Source organism: Alosa sapidissima, chromosome 13, assembly GCF_018492685.1.
Source record: "Alosa sapidissima isolate fAloSap1 chromosome 13, fAloSap1.pri, whole genome shotgun sequence".
NCBI lineage: Eukaryota > Metazoa > Chordata > Actinopteri > Clupeiformes > Clupeidae > Alosa > Alosa sapidissima.
The window spans coordinates 28,764,270-28,779,823 of NC_055969.1; the positions used below are offsets into that span (position 1 = coordinate 28,764,270).

General features: G+C 42.8%; 1 protein-coding gene and 1 long non-coding RNA gene across 3 annotated transcripts in view; one reads left to right on the plus strand and one right to left on the minus strand.

Moving 5' to 3' along the window:
• The window catches only part of LOC121680238, a 4,571-nt gene extending 405 nt beyond the window's left edge, over positions 1 to 4,166 (minus strand). The window contains exons 1-2 of the long non-coding RNA XR_006021612.1: positions 3,902 to 4,166; positions 1 to 71 (exon numbers count right to left, since the gene is read on the minus strand). The exon at positions 1 to 71 is cut by the window's left edge and continues 405 nt beyond it. This is a non-coding gene — a long non-coding RNA (uncharacterized LOC121680238). The remainder of the gene's footprint in view (positions 72 to 3,901) is intronic.
• The window catches only part of ctif (CBP80/20-dependent translation initiation factor), a 73,713-nt gene continuing 61,265 nt past the window's right edge, over positions 3,107 to 15,554 (plus strand). For both annotated transcript variants that reach the window (XM_042059475.1, XM_042059476.1), the window contains exon 1: positions 3,107 to 3,247. The gene's annotated coding sequence lies outside the window, so the exon portion shown is untranslated. The remainder of the gene's footprint in view (positions 3,248 to 15,554) is intronic.

Below are 15,554 nucleotides of genomic sequence, written 5' to 3' on the forward strand. Positions count from 1 at the left end.
TACCAGGACGCGGCACCAGGGGGAGGGCACACACACCGTCGTCGCACCTGTCCTCCTCCAGAAAGGTGGACCTGTTCGAGAAAAAAAAGAAAGATAATATGTGATGCATGTGTGCATCCATCTTTTAAGATATGCCAAGATGTATCATTATTTTGCGTTGCCAGTGCTCCAGTTCTGCGGCTGACACTTATAAGTAGGCCAGCAGAAAATCCACCCACTGCGCACACTTGTGTGACACTTCTGAGGAGTGCACAGACATATGGCACTCCATGTTCAGGGGGAAGAAAGCTGTTTGAAATGTGACCTGGCCACAGAGGGGGTGTCTAGACACAGAATACAGGGTCTGGGTTACTGGAATAGCAAACAGGGCTGTCAGCCTGGCCTACTGCCCCCACCTGCTGGCTATAGAGCCATAGTCAAATCAAATCGCCACTTCTATCTGACTGAGCAACACCTGTGACCGATTTGTATTTTGTTTAGAAAATTTTCATTTAGAATCCCACCCATGTGCTGTCACCTATGGCAACTAATGCTGGCCTGCTTGACACACTCTCCCCAGAGAGGTTAAGGCTGGGTGTGGCTGCACACCAGTACCCCACTGTAACAAATTGCTCAAATCTTCAATGATGCTGAGAGATTTCAGAACGATATTCAATACCCTAAAAGAATTTACGCTCACTGACCTCCAGATGACTTCATCGGATTTTGAAATGATATTTGAACTAAAATGTCATGCAGACCTTTTCTGTACCTATTTTAACAATCTTGCGAACAGGTTGCAAGGGCTATGTTCAGTCTGTCTGCAACACTGTCAGTCTGTCTGTCTCATCCGTTATACTGACTGCTTGCAAGTTAATGCTGTTTATATATCAGATTAGGTCTTAAGTGAAGAGAAGGAAAGGAAGCCTAAGAAAGGAGGCAGTCTTTAACAGCTGAAAGGGCTGCCCTGTCTAATTCCATGTTTAGGGATTGCCTTTTATAACACAGGCCGCAGGCGTACGGAAATATCATCATGCTACCACTCTCCTGCTAATTGCTGCCTTGGTAGCATCCAGTCCTCCACAGCTCTAACAGGCCCTCAGTGGCCTCACTGGCCAGGCCTCGTCCCCTCGCCCATTGGGCTGCTCTCAAAGGCTCGCACTCAGTTAAATATACTTATCATGCTTGCACATAATGACCATGTGGCTGTGCCCTGTAACCCATATTTGGAGAAGGGTCGAGGGAGAGGGTGAGAGAAGAAGAGAAGAGAGAGAATGTACTCTATTGTCAACAGCGACTGTATCCTGTACTTCGATGGCCTCAGAAGATGATGGTGGCGAGGACTGGCAGAGGGACAGATTCACGTTGCGAAATGTGAGGGAACACATCGTGTCGGCCCACACTATCAGGCACTGTGCCCGGCTGAGTCACATAAGCAAATGGGTGAATATTACAATAAACTGTTCAAATCAGAGGGAAACAAACAAAGTGATTCAGTCATTTCAAATCGGGTGTGATTGGGTGCTGCAGCAACACCATCCTCCCCCTGCTCCTTGGCAACACACAGTAATGACATTACCATACGTCCAACGTTCTGCTCCATACACTGGGGGACACAGCTGTGTTATTACAAACGTCATCTGCCTAAATTTAAACAGCATCTTCCCCCCCTTGTGACTAAATGCATACTAGTTGAAATTACCTCAAAGATGCAGTCATGCCACACTTCAAAATCACAATTTCATTTTTCTGATTCTCATCACCGAAAGAGGAGGAGGACTAGGCCAGGAGGATGCTTCACATTTGAGATCGTTATTGATGGTAACATTCATAATCTAGGTTGGGTGTGTACAGGTGATATGGGGCACAAGATATGAGGGATAGAGGAGAAGAGGAGGCAGAGGAGGTGAAGGAGGAGGAGGAGGAGGAGGAGGAGGGGGCTGGGAGCCTGTCGCTGGGTGCTACAGGCTGGAGGAAGAAGGCTCACACCAGGAACGTTAATTAATCTCTGGCAGTGCAAGCCAATGTGTCAGAGCCATCTGGAGAGTGTGGAACTTCAGGAGACTTCGAACTCAGCAGCCCTGTTATCAATAATAATATAAAAAACAGGCCATGGAAAAAGAGAAAAGGGAGCAAAGGCCAGCAAAACAGGGTAATGGATGTCTTGACCTTGACTGATGTTGAATGCTTCTGGGGAACAATTGGTCATTGACAATAAAAAAGAACAATGAACCCTATTATTTTGTGCTAACTGATACTAAGACTAATGCAAATCTAAACAAAAGTTTTAATAACATAATTAATGCATTCCTTTACTCTACTTTCCTGCAATAGGATACCAAATAGTTCTTTAAAATTGTGAGAAAAATGCATTGAAGGAGTAAAATAACACGATTGATGGAGTTTTTTTAATGTCCCCCTGCTGGCTGGAACAAGTAGGCTAGTTGTTGCGTCTTTTCAGGTCCTATAGAAGCAGCGAAGTTACTGCTTCTGGAAAATAATTTAAAACATTCATTCACACTACATCAGTAATACCAGATTGTCTAGTATTACTCGTTAAAATGTTTCCCAATTTGAAATGCTCTTCAACCAATTAATAAACAAACGGTATAGCCTGTAGTAGAGTTTTATAACTGACCACAAGAGGTCTATCTTTCCCAGGGATCATTCGGCTTATTTATCCCCCCCATAATGTAGGCAACAACTTTTGTACCATCCACCAGAGGTCGTTTGTGAGCATATAAGCATAAGCGATAGGCCTAAGTATAAGCAAATAACGCTCATCTATGGTAGGCTAAATGTAGCCTATGAAAAAAGGTAGGTATTATGCCTTCCAAATTCATTCAGCCAAATCACAGACTACATCATCAGAGAGTAAACCAAGAAAGCCTACAGTGGAATAAATAATTGCAAAATTATTGACCTATAAATTATCTCTAAATTATTCTAGTATCCATTACTAAAGGTTCGGGTGTGGTTAAGAGGGAATTTGGCAACCATCCAATGTTTTTGTTCCGTGAACCTTACAATGGAACTTCAGTTCCCACAATCCCACTTTCCACATGCATCCTGTCAGCAAACCGGACTAAACGTCACATTCCTGCATTCCCTCCCTCCCTCCCTCCCATCCTCACCCCGTGTCAGGGACGCAGCCTAATCTTTTTCCTTCGGAACACAGTATTGTCCCCAGAAAAACACCCCAATGACACGGCAAATTTAATTCCGAAGGAAACCTCGGATTCTTCGTCAGCCTGAATCCAACTTTTGGGTAAGCACTGTTATTTCATGCTGTGTAATAGGAAGTTACAGTCTTTGCCGGTGTCTGTTTTCAGCATGTAGCAAGACTCACTGCGCTGGATTTTTGTGCAACTTGTAATTGCGCCCCATGGCCAGCTGGTTTAGCGTTAGAAATATTTGACTGACAGTCACTAGCTATTATGTCAAGCTCTGTAACTCTGTCTTGGAAAGTAACTGGGCAATGACAGTCGTTAACTAATTTAACGGCCTAACCAGCAACCAGATGCTTTCCAGACATACTTGTTGACGAGACATGCTGTCATTTGCTGACATTAATAGCCTAAAGTGAGGTGAACGCAAGCAACTTGATACAGCCGGGCAAGACGTGTACGCATCCATTTGCTACATGTTTCTCTGTTTTTATAGTGTCTCATTTAACATATGACAATTCAGTATAACGTCAGCTACATAGACAACAATAGGTTGTTTCCATAAAGCTCTGTTTACCAACTTGTGTCATTGTTGTCAAGTAGCTGTTATTGCGCTAGCACTAGCACTAGCCATCCAGCTATTAGCCATCTAGGATAATTGCCTCCCTACTATGCTATGGCTGTGGATTTTTGTGTGCCGTATTGGTAGTATAAACCAACGTCATCGTTATGGAGGCTAGTTATTTTGCACCCACCTCTGAGAGTAGACAGGGGCGACAGATGAGCAAGAACCTGGTAGTTTGCATCACCTTTGCTAAAGGTGCTAGCTAGGTAGCTAACGCTAGACACAGACCAGCCAACAACAATGTAGGGCGGGGAGTCGTCGAGGCCGGCCAGATGTGGTCAATCCGCATAGTTGCAGGCAAAAGCATACACGTTACTCACAGCCACGTAATCATCACGGTTATAAATAATATCAATGGAGTAGTAGATCATTAGCCCTCTGGCTACTACCACCCCTGTTTTATGTCTGTTGTGTTCTAGTAAATCAGCTGAGTATTCAGCACGAGCTGCAGCTACTCCATGAAGTGGCAGTGGCCCACGTGGATTGATTGTATGATAATCAGACTTTATAAAGGACTTTGTTATGACAGACATAGTAAGGAGGAGCAGACAACCTTTGATGCTTAGGCTTTTATAGATAGAACATCAACAAGAATTTAGATAAAGCTAAAACGTTCCCAAAGAATGATAGATGTTACTCATTTACATTTGGAATGATTGAGAATGAATGACTAATTTACTGATGTTTTTATTTATTTATTTATTTGTTTGTTTATTTGGAGCAACAGATGGTCTTACATTGCAGCCTGTGCATTACCTATGCTATGATAACTAACTAGATACAGGTCGACTTTGCAAAAGTGCCTCTTACAGATGGTACACTTGACAAAGTTTTGTGGAAACAACTTAAAGCATTAAAGTACATTTCAAGTAAGCTCAAGGTATAACTTACAAATTACATAGGTTTCAAGAAACCACACCACTTTACCCCGCTTATTTAATACCTGTGCCAGAGGGTATGGCTCGAGAATAGGTGCAAGATTCCTGAAATTCTTAAACTCCAGAAATACAGAGTAAAAGATTGTATCAGGGTTGTCAGTCAATATCGTCTCAGTGGGTGAATGCATGAACCTTTCAGAAAAGCAAAGTTTCATCAGAACTCAGAATGTATTGAAAATCTATTGGTTAAGGTTTAAGGATTAAACCTAAAGTAAAAATCTTGCATTCTTTCTGAAAAGATCACTCTATTCAACTAGAGCAGGGGTTGGGTTCTCAAACTTTTGTGGGCTGTGGACCCCTCATGGAGTGGAAAATTCTCCAAGGACCCCTCATAATTGCAACACATAAAACTTAAGTTAATCATGTAGCTGTATAGCCTTTTTTTCTGTTAGAAGCTTATGTTTTATGTATTTTAAAAGCATAGAGTGCTAATACCACAATATCATGTTAGCAAACTTTGACATGTAGGGTTTTTTTTTAAAGGATTGTTGTTTCTTTGTCAAATGTAGGCCTATTGTGTTGAACACATAGTTTTTGCTTCACATAACTTTCATTTTGTTGGCGGTTAATTAATAGTAAAGTGTTTTGACGTATTGATGTAACGTATCAGCAGATCAATTGGGCAAATACTGATACTGTAGCATTTTTCGCCATATAAGACAATTTCATATTTTGTAGCAAACTTTGTCACGGACCCCCTGACAATGTGCTGTGGACCCCTGGGGGTCCACGGACCCCACTTTGAGAACCAATGAACTAGAGGATAGTGTTGGGGGAAACACTGTCTATTGTAGCATGGCATAGCATAAGCTGAAGACCAGTGTCATCATTGGTTAAATTCATTAGTGTCTTCAAAGTGGCATTACACTATGTTCTCTACCAAATACTGGTGTTAGAAGAGGGTGAGTTTCCATAAAAATAAATGCTTTGTCTGCCATAATGTTGTGTATGATGCTGTTGTGGTGAACAGTGAGTGTAAAAGGTTCCACGTTATTGCTGCAATCAATCAGCTAGCTAAGTTTAGGGTAGTGAGACTCAAGATGGTTCTGTACTATGGTTTCTGGTTCAATTTTGCTTTGCTTGATGGTTGACTAGTGGTTCTGTCTTTTGCCTAACTGTGGTATAGTCCTGAACTCTGTAAAGTCTACCACTCCTGTTTACAGTTCATGGTGTTCAGGGGCCACTCTAGCTTAATGACCAGTTGTTCAGTTTCACAAATTCACTACAAACCACCAACATTCAGATAGGCATAAATACTACTATTTTGTATGGACAGACACTGCAAGTGTTGTGTCCTCTTGTTGGCTGATTTGTCTTTTCTTTTATTACCTCATTTATTGCTAATAAGTTATATAGGCAAAGTCACACAGTGTAGTATGTGTCATAATCAGGACCTGCTCTTATAGCCGCTGAAGAATGTTTATGAGGTTCTGCTTATGGAACATAATATAACACATAACATCATATAATCTTCTCTAGGAGAGCCTGTTCACATGGGCTGCTGAGTCTGAGAAATATGGTAATGACTAAATGATTAGTCTTAGTGCTTAGTGTCTGTGTTTTTTCCTGTCAGCCTAGACGTCAATCTGTAATGATCAAGCTCAAGCATATTTGCACTATGCAAAGTCATAGAGCAATGTTCAACATTATTGTATAGTGGCGTGCAAGGAGAAATAGTAAATTGACACATCTCTGTAATGTGAACAGAACTGTAGAGTCAAATCGAGCTCGATGGCCTACGACTGTGACATCCACAAAATGTGCAATTTGGCCCCACACGAGCACACCATTACAATACAGAGTGCTTTGCATTGACCTTCACAGTAGAGGTCAGAGTTACATCAGCAATGTGTGTAGTGTCATTTGCATGATACCAGCACTTTGAGACAGTGGTCACGCAAGACTGTGGGGCCTGTTGTATGTTGCTTCTGTGTTTATGGATTTGTGTTGTTATTTGCTTGCTTTTGTGTTTGTATTCAGCACCTTTTTGCTGGTTCAACTCAACTGGTGTGTTTGTGTTTGTGTTTGTGTGTGTGTGTGTGTGTGTGTGTGTGTGTGTGTGTGTGTGTGTGTTTGTGTGCATTAGTAGTTTCAGAGTGCTGCTTCAATGTCTTTGTCTAGTTCATTGGTTCTCAAAGTGGGGTCCACAGCACATTGTCAGGGGGTCCCTGACAAAGTTTGCTACAAAATATGAAATTGTCTTATATGGCGAAAAATGCTACAGTATCAGTATTTGCCCAATTGATCTGCTGATACGTTATACGTCAAAACACTTTACTATTAATTAACCGCCAACAAAATGAAAGTTATGTGAAGCAAACACTATGTGTTCAACACAATAGGCCTACATTTGACAAAGAAACAACAATCCTTTAAAAAAACCCTACATGTCAAAGTTTGCTAACATGATATTGTGGTATTAGCACTCTATGCTTTTAAAATACATAAAACATAAGCATCTAACAGAAAAAAGGTTATACAGCTACATGATTAACTTAAGTTTTATGTGTTGCAATTATGAGGGGTCCTTGGAGAATTTTCCACTCCATGAGGGGTCCCTGGCCCACAACAGTTTGAGAACCCCTGGTCTAGTTTGATGTTGGAAGGGATAGTGTAGGTTGCTGGCATGTTTGTGCAAAGCTGCAGTATGCAACAATGCAACAATGCGATGCAACACAATGCAGTGGCTTTTTGTGGGCCAGCCAGTTCTACCCAGCATGCACCACTGCTGGACTGCACGCCTCTGCTCTCCCAACCCCCGTTGGGTCAAGCCCTCTAAACAATGGTTGCCATTGTACCCCCACTGCTTGACAATGAAGGTGGGGTCCAGCTTTGCCCCCCCCCCCCCCCCCCCTTCAGTGTTCTACTGTACCGCTATTCTGACCGCCGCACATCTGAACGCACTCACATCTCATTATCAAGCAGGGAAGCGGCTGAAGCATGAGGCAGACAGGTTGGGGCCGATGGTGAAATGAAAATGTTGATCATATTTGGGTGAAATTACTGTCCAAAAACTGTCTCCTATACTTGAATGCCTTTTTGGACAGTTGAGTTGGCTAAATTGAGCTCCTTGGTTTTTAAGTCTGCAGACTGCACCTTGCATGGGCATGGAGTTGGCCATCTAAAGCACACTGTTGATGCTCAGCAGAGCCTCAGGTCTATGACAAGGATGGCAACGTACAGTAGGATCAGCTTAGACTAGCACCTGATTTGCATGTTGTCCACTGCATGGGGTTGTAATGTCACAGTGCCTCTAACACTATTTGGCAGCTGGAACAGTTGACTGATTTATTCAAAACACACTGCCTGAACAGTATGAAAAAACTTGACTTTATTTTCATATTTGTGTGTGTGTGTGTGTGTGTGTGTGTGTGGTCAATCTTGGGCAATACAGCAGAGCTTTAGTTGTTGTAATGATGATCATGTGAAAGCCGCAGGTCTAAGCAGCACAGTGCTCTTAGTCAGTTGTACTGAGATTAGGAATTAGCTAAGGTTGGAATGTGTATATTACACAAGCATCCATTTACAAAGCCCACAGAGCTGGGTGTGGTTACAGACTGTTTTGACAGCACAGAGAGAGAGAGCAGCGAAAGTGAAAGGTGTGCTCGGAGGTCAGTCACGGGGCTTACTCTTAATCAGGAGCGATGCTAATCTGGCCTGAGTCTGGTCATTGGCCTATCTCCATCCCAGCCGCCCTGCACCTCACAGCGTGATCCTGCTGGACAGGAGTCAGGGCCGAGCCGCTTTGTCCATCCGCTTCGCCTTCGCTCGCTACCATGTCTCTGGCGCTGTGGCTCGTCCACCGGCCCGCGCGCTCCCCCCGGCAGATCCGCGTGCTGAAGGCCCAGGCTCAGGGCTCACCGTGGGGGGCCTCGGACTGCAAAGTGCGGCGTGGGCTGCGGGAGCACTGGGTCACTGCCTATAACCGTCTCGCTCTTCTGGCAGGTAGGGGATGAGCTTGGTTGTGTAATGCATGTGGTGCCAAAATGTGCTTAGGGCTGCTCGGCTAGGAGAGCACTCTTTTGTGGATGACGGAGGGTGGTGATGCATCTGTGGTGAAACTCAGTCTGGTCAGCCAAATACAAGTCTTCCTTGAAGTCATCCGGTGGAGATGAAACTTTTGCCTACCGGTAGGTCATCATCTGCACAGTGCGTTGTATGGTGTCTATGGAGTCTTTTTGAAAGATAGCCTAGCTACTGCGCTGGAGCTCAGAGTGGAAATAGATTACATAATGGGGACATGAGTCAAGAGATGTGTAGTTTTAGTTTGGTTATGTTTTGGAAGTCAAACAGCTTTCAAAGAGCTTTTGTTACAGCAATTCAAGACAATGCTTAGAGTACTGTTATTATTCCCATATGAATATCATTTGTATTTAATGTTATAGAAACTTATAGAAGTAATGTAATAGTTCAGTTGATGGAATTGTTATTATGCACATTTGCCAGGTCACTCATTTACGTGCATATGTTGACTGGCTTGATTGTTCTTGAATAGCTGATTGCCTGATTACTGGAGAGGTAATGAGCATACAATCTTACTGAATGAAGTGTGTGTGCGTGTGTGTGTGTGTGTGTTTGAGAGCGAGCGGAATAGCATTATGTTCACAAGCAACTGAGCCTGTTTGTTTGGGGGCGCTTGTGTGGCTCATGTTAAAGAATGGATGACTGGCTCTTCTGTGGCACAGAACACTTGTGACTGGGTGGTCAGGATTGCATTTTGTGTTTTGTAATCTGATGATTGCACCACTTCTGCTATACATAATCTGGCCAAGTCCGGGGTAATACAATGGTGAAATAGGTAGGTGAAATAGAGTTGCTATGTTGCAGTAAGAGTTGTGACATTATAATACAGGCCAGGCTAAATCAATCAGTATTTAAAAGCTGTGTGTGTGTATGATGGAGTGAGTTCTGGAACCTGTAGTTGATGTGTTTGGTTATGCAGTTCATTCCACTACACACTCTTATTCAGCCCAGAGCAGACTATGCTCAGTTAGAATGCAGAATACAACATTTTGGTTGTGGGCACTTGTAGAGAGCAGAGGTTTCCTGGTGGGAGATGCACAGACAGGAGAGAAGGAAGATGTGTGCATCGGCCACTTTAGCATGCCGCTCACTGTTCACAGTGGAGTGAGTGATGCCTATCATGTACTATCGCAAGGTGAAGTGGACACTCTCCTTGTTCTTAAGGTGCCATTTGTGTTTTTAAGAAGAGTTCACTATGCCCTTGTATCGTAACACCCCCAATTATCACCACTTTTGTTCAGAAATTCTAAAACAACAATGTTTTTTAATACTTCAAAATAACATTTGCTAAATGAACCTTACATTTTTCAGTAGCCATACAGTAGGTGTGTAGATTTGAACAAAACAAAACAAAAAAACAAAGTTTGGTTCTTAACGGGAGCATTTACTGCCTGAAATATCCGATTTTGTTTACCACGCTCGGAGTTATAGTGCTGTCCTGATGGGTCGCCTATTTACGCCATTTCAACGGCACATGAACGGTTAGACCGAGAATTCTCGTCATGAAATTAAAATTCCACTGGAGCTCCAAGCGGATGTGTACACGCAGCATTACAACACTGTTTACCGCTCTTCGAGTCACGGTAAAATGTCATTTTTGGTACATAGCTAATTTAGATACACCTATGGTGTGGGTGCTTGCGTTTCGTTAGGAATCCGCCGTCTTGGTTTGTGTAGAAATTAGGGCTGTCAATCGATTAAAAAGAATTATCTAATTAATTACATACTCTGTGATTAATAAATCTAAATTAATAGCATATGATTTTTGCTATGAAAGTATTTTAAATATTTAAATTCAAATGAATCATTGAATAATCAGCATTAGTGACATTAAATTTCAAAAACTCTTTTATTATTATTTTAATAATGGCCATAATAATCTATGATATGACCTAATATGCTGAGGAAATAAATTCAAAAGTGCTTCGGGAAGAAGTTTTTTATCACATACATTGCAGAGGACTTTATTTTAATCAACACTTTATTTTTATCAACACCATCAGGCCGTTTTTGAAAAGTAAATGTTCCAATCAATGATCAAGGCAGCACATTTTCTTCTCTCTCCTTCAATTTACAGTCTAATGGTTACTGACTACAACGGCTCAGGGTCAAAGGTCATACAGAATCGATTAATCTGCGTTATTTTTTTTAATCCGTTATTTATTCTCAAATTAATTAATCGAAATTAATCAGTTATTTTGACAGCCCTAGTAGAAATGGATATTAAGTGACACATACACGAAAGACGGCGGAAATATGGGACCGACGTTAATAGGGGGAGTTCCGATAGCTGATGTAGATACACCTATGGTGTTGGTGGTTGCGTTTCTTTAGGAGTCCGCCGTCTTGGTTTGTAGAAATGGATATTAAGTGACATACACGCAAGACGGCGGAAATATGGGACCGACGGTAATAGGGGGAGTTCCGATACATGTTTGTCACCAAGACACCCCTAAGCAACATCATCAGATAGCCCTCCATGTGGAGTTGGACACATACAGTGCAGTATGTATTCTGATGAGAATGTTTTAAGCCATGCTTCCGGCCCCATCCTTAAAGCATTGAATTAGTTTGTTTTGCTGAAAAGCACAGAGAGCTTGTTGTTTAAATCTACTTTGGGCCCTGCTTTAAGACTCATCCTGCGTGTGCACATCCCTGCACCCCCTGTAGCGCCGGGTCGGCCCTGCTATAAATGGACCAGTGCAGACGGTACAGTTTTAAACCTGCACCTGCACCTACAGTACCACCACAAGATTTACTTTGTGCTCATAGTTAAGGTAGTTTTGCACTGTATTGCCTAATAAAGGCAATACTGTCTGATAAAACATTATTAACTTATACACTAAATAGCCTAAATCATGCAGGCTTTGAGGATCCACTTCTCCAAGACTGTGTGGGCAACCAAGTGCATCCAACAGCCACCCTTTGTCTATTGGTCTGTTGATCAGTCCCCTCAGGGAGGCGGTTATTTATTCATCGATTTCCTTCCACCCATGCTGAGAGCCTGGTGGCTAAATATAAGCATCTGCTTTAGCATTTAATCTAGGTTGAAGAGGAATGAGCCCAAACAAATCAGTTACTGTGCACTTAAGAATTGCAATTCATTGGCAAAATCAATGTTTTGTAGCTGTCCAATGTGCTAATTAAACACAAACGCATTTGAAAACATTGGCAACACTTAGCTTTAAATGCATTTGGATGAAAATGCATGGTGTTAAATCTGTCATGTGAATTTGTGCACACAGATTTTGTGTACGTATACAAAAGCTGTTGTAGGCTGTAGCCAGCTGTGTCTAACTGGCCCAGCCTGCCTGTGGTGAGCCCTAGTGTGTCTGAGACGCAGGCGCCGAACGAGTCATCACGTGAGACACCTCAGAGAAAGCGCCGGATGCCTGTGCCACGCTGGAACTGGCTACGTTGTTACCGTGGTTACGTGAACCGCCATAGCCAAGGCGTGTCTGGTCTTTGTTGTAGCAGCTGTTCTGCGCGCGCACATGTGTGTGTGTGTGTGTGTGTGAGACAGGAGGAGGGGCGGTGTCTGCGACCACGTGGGTGAGCCTCCACAACATGGAGGAGACCTGGCTGAGCAATTTTGCAGCGCTGAGGACAAAGGCCTGGAAAGAAATCTCTGCAAATGTCTGTTTTGGTCCAATCCTGAGACACACAGACACCTCTGCTGTCTGTCTGCTGTAAGCTCTAGGCTAGTTCATCTCCTCCCTGGAGCAGCTTGGAGAACCATTTAGGACGTATTTTAGAGTGTGTCTCTTTGTTCCTAATTCTGTATTTGATCCGATCTGTGCCAGCATCACTCTCCTCCTATCGCACTGTGGCAATGAAATTGTGTGGGAGTTTGAGGAAAGGCTGATTTGACTATCGAAGGTTAATTAATCTGCAGTCAGAAACACACAGTAAGTGACACAGATACCAACTCTGCTTTTCGCTGCAGTGCTGTGCGGTCAGCACTACTGGCATCTCTTAGATAGCTGTTTGCTACCAATGGATAGTAATCATAGTTTGTTTTGACAGATAAGATTAAGTAGTTCAACTTAAGTAGTTTTCTTGAGACTGCATGTTTTGCTTGTCTTAGTAAGTTTGTCTGAAGATGCGGTCTTGTGTCTGGCAGTGAGACAGTGAGTGACTGCTGTCTGTTTCAGGGTGTATTGCATGTTATGGGTACTAATTGATTGGCTGTTAGAATGGGTGACCAGGAGAATAAGAGTCTATTAAAAAAAAGCCTGCACACGTACAGCATTGTATGTACCATGTTTGTGTTGTTTACTACTATACTTACCAGCCTAGAGTCTTCAGTTGGAACTGGACAAGTATTCAGAACAGTCAACTTCTGCTGCAAGATCACAATTCACAACATTAGAGAGTTGACACCCTTCAGCAGTGAGCAGATGGGACAGTAGAGAAAGCTTCATCATAACGTCACCTTTATTTCCTCATCAATTGATTGGCTGTTAGAATGGGTGACCAGGAGAATAAGAGTCTATAAAAAAAGCCTGCACACGTACAGCATTGTATGTACCATGTTTGTGTTGTGACAGTAGAGAAAGCTTCATCATAACATCACCTTTATTTCCTCATCATCAGCTGGAGGTTGCTCAAGGCCTACGCCTCCTTTGCCTCTTTTTGCTTTCATGAGCAATCACCTTCAGGCCTTTGCTTGCTTTGAGCCCAGTGTTGTTTGTCTGCCTGCGTGAGGGTGCGTGTCTCTAATGATAAGGGTCTGTCTGCAGCCTGTTTAGCCCCAGGCCAGGGCAGCATGCAAAGAACGGCTGACACGGGAGGTCAGACGTAGTGCTTTAACCACGTTAAATGCCGTTTGCATGCAAGCTTCTAAGCAGCGGCCCATCCTGTCTGTTTTTGTTGTGCTTGCATGATGGAGGAGTGTGCTGAAAGAAAGCTGAATCTCCCCTGAGTCGGCACTCGGATGTGCATCAGCGGTGTCATCAGTGGGATGGACGCTTGGCCAAGAAGCAGCAAGCTGTGTCAGGCGTTCACAGAGGCAGAGGAAATCTCATGAGGGATCCCTGATGAAGATAAGCAGGGAAAAATAACTTACTAGACTCCAAAAAATTCACCATGCTAGGCTAACCCTTGTTGTGGGGCCTCTCCCTCTCCTACAGCAAGGGTTAGCCTAGCATGGTGAATTTAGTTGGAGTCATTTTTTGGAGTCTAGTAAGTTATTTTTAGGTTGTCACCATCATGCAAAATCAGTGAACTGTTTCTTTATATAGTTGGTCCAGATATTTTTAGAGAGAGAGAGAGAGATCTAAAAAAAAAAATGTTTTAGAAGGGCATATCTGAAACATTGAGATAGAATTGTATAATGCTGCTATGCAGATACCGTTGTATCATTTGTATACTGTTGCTGTTATAAAAATAGAAGAAAATCCAGGTTGTAGGCAGGAGGTAGGAAAGGAGAGAGAGAAGTCGTCATTATAATCCTGTTGGCCTACACAAGGTTTCTAAGAGCCAAGAGCACCTCAGTCGTGCAGCTGTACAAGTAAGCAACTGTACATACTGGTGTTCATAGTAGGCTAGCCCTTTAAATAGGCTACCTCATCTAGGTTATTGGTCAGGAATAATTGTTACTGTACTCTTTAAGTGGATCAGTGGGTTAGTGCTCTGTAATGGCCTCAAAGAGTCTCTGCTGATGCATGAATATGAATTTGTTTCAAGCTGTTAAGCTTATCTCCACTGAGGAATGCCTAGACTTGCTCAGGTGACAGACAAACTTGACATACAAACTTGATACATCCTTCAGTGATTGTGTTGGACTTAAAGGGAAACTACAATCATCTACAACCTAGGTTCTGTTTTTGGAGGATTTAGACATATTTATTGTCTTTAAACACTTATTTATTGAATGCTATTTGATAGACAACCCATCATTTGTTCACAATATTTGGTCAATCCAGATAATGCACATTCAAATTTGCCCCCTGTGGTCTGACTTCATTTTTGAATGCACGTGTGTACATGAACAGAAAAGCTTTCAGACAAGAGCTATTAGTGTCCTGCTCCTCATTCATTGGTTTCCTCCCAGAGGATTTGATGGCTGTGTCCTGCATCCTTTCCCCCTTCCTAACTGATCCTGCCTCTTTAGTGCAGAGTCTCTTTCTTTCCCTCACTCTTCCTCTCTCTGTCCTGAAGCAGTCGCAGAACTTGCTCAGTGATTCATCAGAGCTTAATCAGAGCAGAGCCGTACAAGTGACAACAAGTCGTCATGTTTTGCGATACAGATGAACTCTTAAAGAGATGTTTTTGGTGTCATATGACATCTGTGCACAACTAGAAACGCAACCCAGTTGATCCTGCACGTATGTCTTTTGTCTGGATCTGAACCACACATTGTGCTGCATCACGCATGGTTTGGTCAGATATTACCGGTTTCATTCTAAACGGAGTTTAGTTGTCACACTGGTTAATGGTATGCTCCCATCACACTGGTTAATGGTATGCTCCCATCACACTGGTTAATGGTATGCTCCCATCACACTGGTTAATGGTATGCTCCAATCACACTGGTTAATGGTACTGTATGCTCCAATCACACTGGTTAATGGTATGCTCCATTCCAGAAGGTCCAAGTAATAGATTTAAATAGGTGACCGCCCCCGGAGGCTGATGCTCAAAAAGTGCTGTATTAAAATAAGCCATTCCAAAGGTAGAGAAAGCAGTTCTTTTGCTGAGTGTATTGGCATTGTTGTTGTTATTATTGGTGTATTATTGGTGCAGCAGCACATTAGGCATGCTTTGTGTTTGTGTTGTATGGGCGCAGTGCGTTGTGTGTATCAGCTCAAGACTCTGTGG